This window comes from Eubalaena glacialis, chromosome 17, assembly GCF_028564815.1.
Source record: "Eubalaena glacialis isolate mEubGla1 chromosome 17, mEubGla1.1.hap2.+ XY, whole genome shotgun sequence".
NCBI lineage: Eukaryota > Metazoa > Chordata > Mammalia > Artiodactyla > Balaenidae > Eubalaena > Eubalaena glacialis.
The window spans coordinates 21998840-22005063 of NC_083732.1; the positions used below are offsets into that span (position 1 = coordinate 21998840).

The following is a 6224-nucleotide window of genomic DNA, read 5'->3' on the forward strand; positions in this document are numbered from 1 at the left end:
GGTAGCAGAATTGTAAGTGAATTCAGAAATCGATGGATGGAATGACTACATGATTTGTACAAAATGTGCAACTTTGTTTCTATATGTGGCTATTTTATCTGGATAGGCCTTATAAGTTATTAAGAATTCACAACATAGTTTTAAAGTCTTAAACATCTGGGCAATACACAGAACGATAAAAAAGGAAGCCTAGTGTCTGGGATGACTAGTCCTGTCATGCCAACAAGAGCAAACAACAAGGCATTTGACAACTCATAAATGCTGTGAAAGCTCCCTAACTAGAAGCATTGCTTCTTCATGATAAATTCACTCTATCTCTCCTACATGAGCTTGGACACATTACCAAACTCAAAAGGAGCCATGAGTGGAAGGATCACTCCTGAGAGCTTTCACCTATGTCCTGTTGCTAAGGAAACTTCTTCTTTTGTACATGTTCAGAATAGCAATCTCCTTTGAACCCTGCCTTTCAAGCTCTATTTTTTAAAGCAAACATATAAATATATAACCCATATTTTGAAATGTACACCAATTTACTCTTTTTTTCTGCTATCTGGTGAAGAAGTATCATCAATTAAAGGTAATATAAGCTTTCAGATTAAAACATTGGAGATAGACAACTTCTCTTTGTTGTTTCATAGTTTGTAAAATCTACAGTGTTTTCCAATCCACAAAAGAATCAGTAAACCTAAGATAGCACTATGACCTGTGAATATGTATCTCTCATCATTGGCTGAAATAATTTACAACTTTTGATATTTGATAGATTTGGGAACAATTATACTTAATTATTGCATAATGAGTGACAGAGTTATTGTACATTAGCATAATTGCTTGGAGATCCTTTATTGAGACAATATGTGTCTTCTTATTTTCATTTAAAAATATTATGGAAATTCCCCAGTTTTGCTTGTTTAACATTTGTGGATGGATTAGCTCAAATGCTAGATTTCAATGGATTGGCCTTCAAAGATAAAGGATGTGAATTGGAGTTTTATTATACCATAGTGACTGCAGTGTATATTCGCCAGCCATTAACTATAGCATGTGTGGACATTGGCCATAAATACTAGATGATTTCATAACTTGGATTGTAAATGTTATAATTATATGTTGTAATTCACATTATACAACTGAGAATCATAGCCCAGTCCTCAGCTTTATTACAACATTCTCATTACTGCCCTGTTTACTTGAGATCTTTCAAAGAATTCCTTTGAGCACCCATCATGATATTTTTAATTGTACTCTTTATATCTTTTCAAAATGTTTTGGACCTGTCTTACATGCTTTGATGTGCATGTTGCCCTAAAACCACGGATTACAAACCCAAATTACATCACCACAAAGTTAAAATGGTTTTGATTATTGTACCTATAAAATAATTGTTTCACTTGTTTATAACTATTCAGTGATTATAGCTTCTGTGGAAAAAAATTGTTTTCAATTTCAATTCTAGAGAAAAGTATACTCCTAAGCATTAAATTGACTTATTTAATTGACTTCTACCACTGTGTACTATTATGCTTACTTATTTTACTTGTCTATTGCTTTCAGTCTAATAACCATTGATATAATGCCACATTTCCTGCAGAGACAATGTTGTTTTATATACAAAGAAAAATGTTAAAGCATAAGCATGTTTTAATTTCAAGGAGAATATTTCACTGATCAGAATAAGAATGCATAGTTTAGTTAACTCACTGATTTTCTTACATTAGATGTTCAATAAAGATATTTGTTCAGTAATGCCAAGCATTAATTTTAATGCAGTGACATTGTATATTTATATTTACCTACTACAATTTGGGGGCATATTCAGGGCTTTGCACTTCCACTCTTTATCAGTTGATTAAAGAATTGATTTAAAATTTCAATATTTGATACTATTTAATTTCTTAGTGACCCGTATTCATTCTTATTTCACTAGTCAGTAGCGTATTGGCACTTTGATTTTAAAAACAAAACAATTGCTTTGGATCATCAGTTTTCTATATTGCCTCTGGTAGTATAATGTTCAATGGCTTTTGTTGGCTTATTATACTTTAATTAGCATGTTGCTGTGTGCCTTTAGTACCGTGCTGCTGTGCTACCCTTAATTGAAATCTTTCTCTTGTGTCTGTGATCATTATATCACCTTGATGCCTAGAACTGCTGCTTTTATGGAGTATGTGGTAATGTTGCATTAGCCCTTTGAATCTGGGAGTTTGATTAGCAGGATCAGATGAGCTGCTAGAGGGTGTCTGACTCTTAGCTCAAGTATCTTCAAATGCATTTTACAAATTACTTACCTTAATACTATAAATATGCAGATACTTATATGCCTCTTACTGTATAAAGTGAAATTTTACAGTGGAAAATTATTTCATTGCATACACTTTGACTTAAAGGTCACAGCTTCAGAATGTTTCATAAAGACATTACGTCCCATTTTGAACCCAATGAAAAATAGTTTTAAACAGAGGGAAGGCATGTGAAATCATCTTTCTTTCTATTGCCCTTTCCTTTGACACTGGAATATCTAAACAACACATTCTAAGTACTTGTTTCTTCCTTTGTGGATTTTCTCCACCCTTTCCTAACACACTGGTACACATGGTTTTTAAGCATTCTCAGAATGCTTCTTTAGGGTGATAGGGTTACACATTTTTTACAATTATAGAAAAAGGAAAATAATCAGAGGTGGAAAACAAACATTTTAAAGAACATGCAGGATTCTTTTGTCGAGGTAAGAATTCTACAAAAAAAAATTCAAATTGTGAAAAGGAAAAAAAAAAGCAAGCATTATGTATCGTAAAGATGGTATGCACAATAGTAATCATGAAACAGAAAGCTGGGAGTTTAACCACAGCTGGACACCATGGAGGCTTGGAATATTATGGAGTAGGGGTAGTGTGTAGATTGATGGAAGAGGATATTCAAAGATACAGGTTGCAGAAATAACTGCTTCCCCTTTATTATTTTTTAAACTGGGTAGAAACATATGCAGCAGGGAGGAACACAATGTTGCTAAAAATTAAATTGTCCCCTTTTCTTCAACAAAGCTTATAGTGATCAACAAAGAATCTGTTACATTCTGAAGAATCTAAGTTGGTGAGAAAATACCTGGGCCATTCCTGATGTGTCCGAAAGGTCTGGCCATGCAGGACTATGGATGGTGAATGGGGTTGGAACTCAGGAGCAGGAGTGGCAGAAGGAAATCCTGCAGTAAAAAGACAAGGATAAAATAGAATTACAGTTAAGTGTGTTCTTTGATGATGTGATTATTGGTGATTTCTTCTTCTTTGTGACAATCTGTGTAGTACACATTTTACACAACAAATAGGCATACTTGAATTATCACATTTTTCTTTAAGTTATTTGAGAAGTCACTCATAAAAAAGAGAGTGACCCCTGGAAGGAAACAACCCCTACATTTTCACTGAGCAAATCTTTGTAAGGAGGATTGTCTGCTTTACAAACCAGCTAGTAATAAAGTATTAGTCAAAAACTGAACATATGTGACGTTACTTAAAATATGTGACAAATTAAAATCTTATTTTTCAATTAAATGTTTTATAAGTATGTTGTGGGGGAAAGAACATTGATGAGTTTAACACATTAGTTATCATATATATGAATGCAGTGAAATATTTGTGAGAACTTGAACACTTTGTGGTTCATCCTTTGTGGTAATGATAGCAAAGATATTAATAAATAAAATAACAATGCAGATAAATCTTGACCATCTTATCTGGGTGACTGTACACTAAGTTTTAGAAAATTACATACATTTCTCCATTACATTTATAAAATTAATGACAGTATATTATAATATGTATATATATGTGTGTATATATACATATAATCTTCTAAAATAAATATATTACAACAGTTAATACAAAAACGCATATTCGATTGAACCACATGAAAGTGTCATCTTTGTAGGTCAAAAGCAGTTGCATACTAGCTTACATCTATAGATGGTAAGTTTGCTATTTAAAGAAAAATTGCTTTCTGCTTTTATAAAAGAATGCAAAACCATGTTTTGTTTCTTAGTTTGGCAAATGGATATTATAATGTATCAAAAATAAATTTTTAAAGTTTTATTCAATGGATCTGATAATATACTGAGGATTGTTTCTTGGAAATAAATATTCTGACAGATTTGAATATGCTAAAATCAAAATATAGGCTAGATAGACTTAGAATGTTTTTAAAAGCAGATACATTTTTAGTATTCCTCCAAGTGAAACATTTCCAAATAAAAGAAAACAGTTTAATTTTTTTTTTCCATTTGTGTAAATTGGTACTTATCTAATATTTTAAAATTACTCTTTAGGATCTTAGAAAAATCTTAAAATTTACTTCATAATTAATCATGAATCTTCAAATTCTAAACTGCTAAATTTACAATAAAGGAGAAAATGTGCTGTACTATTCTAAATGTCAGAACTGATAGATTGAACAATATGAAAATGCCTATATTTAATCAGTTTTTGGCATACAAATACAATGTGCTATCTTAATTGATGGAAATGGTAAGAAGAATTTCCGAGTAGAATTAAGAGGCAGGAATCCCAAGTATATAGGAAAAGGTAGGCTATGCTACAGAATTAAAAAATCGTTATATACTGATTATTAGTTGAATTATGTGACAATGACAATTCTTGACCATTTTTGGTCCACTAGTGTTGCAATTTCATATGGTTTGGTCCAATATAAATAATGGGATACGTTTTTGAATTGGAATAAGGAGCAGATGTATTTTCAAGTTTCAGAACAAGTTTCTTTATAAATATTATATGCCCTTGTACATACATCTATGGAATAGATATGAGAAGCCATCTACGGGAAGAAGTGGCTTTAAAAATGGCTAGAAGACAGTGAGGTATAGTAAAAAGCACTGAGGCTAATGAAAAAGAATTGAGTTCTAATTTATTCTCTGACACATAGTAATTGTGCAGTCTTAGACAAGTGAGTTCAATGTCTCTGACCTTCAGACTTTCCTTTTAATCTGTAAAATGTTTATGCTAATTTGAATAAAAATTATTAATGTATTTATCTCTCTTATTCTCACCTTATAAGAAATTTTTTAAAGCGAGAAAATATACATTTTTTTTCTCTGCCTCCCAGAATCTCCTTTCTTTTTCTCTTAGGAAAGCCATATCTTTACATTCCCAACTTGGGGCTTCCTTATCCCAGAGTTTATTAATGTCTTTTGTACTTGGCAGAAAAAAAGAAAATATCAGGTTCCTGGAAGTCAATCCTTACTGAAAGCTTCCTTGTGAGTCTAGTCACATTGAGGGATATTAGAGTGTTTCCAGCTGAGAGGCTGATTCGCAGCCCAGCTAATGAAGCTTAGGCTTCAAGACCTCTTACCTGCAAACTCTTCTAAATTATATATTTCTTCCTATCAAGTGAACTTTGATAGTCAAAGGAGTGGCATTTTTAAGATCTGGCTGATTTTTTTTTTTTTTTTTTTTTTTTTTAAATATGGAACGCTTCACGAATTTGCGTGTCATCCTTGCGCAGGGGCCATGCTAATCTTCTCTGTATCGTTCCAATTTTAGTATATGTGCTGCCGAAGCGAGCACGATCTGGCTGATTTTAACAGGGGCCAAATTTCGTTTTGGTTTAGTAGGGTATGTGTATGTGGTTTTTAGTCACTTCTACTAGTCAGTTAACAATAATTGTCCTAGTATAGGAATACTCCCCTACCCACTGTGCTAACCCATCTCATATTATGGCCCAAATATGCAAGGATAGAAGCTATATGCTACTATGAATGTGTCCTTTGGGGCCTGTTAATAACAGCTTGTTTGGCAATGGTGCAGAAACAAAGTTTGATACAGAGTCAGAATTAATCTGGGGAAATTTCTTCTCTTTAGACACATAATGTTTTAAGTGGAAGATTTGATTCTTTTACAAACCCATTCATTACGTAGGTAATTCCCTGTTAGGAATATGCATGATTAAGAAACATATACAAGTATAAATACATCACTAATTTTATTTTTTATCAATGGAATCACATGAAAAATAAGTTTCTAAATTTCCTATTTTAAGGCGTCAAGCCTATAGCAATACTACAAATTATGAATACATTTTCATGTGATATTGCATGCTTTAACATCCCAACTATCAATGATGAAAAAAGTTTGATCACCATGCATTTCTAAAATGTAGTTATAAAATCCAGTGCTATTTTTATTTTAAAGGTTGGCAATGAAGAGGAAATGTGATCT

General features: G+C 32.3%; 1 non-coding gene across 1 annotated transcript; it reads right to left on the reverse strand.

Moving 5' to 3' along the window:
• Positions 1–5466: 5466 nt before the first annotated feature.
• Positions 5467–5573, reverse strand: LOC133077471 (U6 spliceosomal RNA). Its single transcript, XR_009697746.1, has one exon. It is a non-coding gene; the product is annotated as a U6 spliceosomal RNA (small nuclear RNA).
• Positions 5574–6224: the final 651 nt, after the last annotated feature.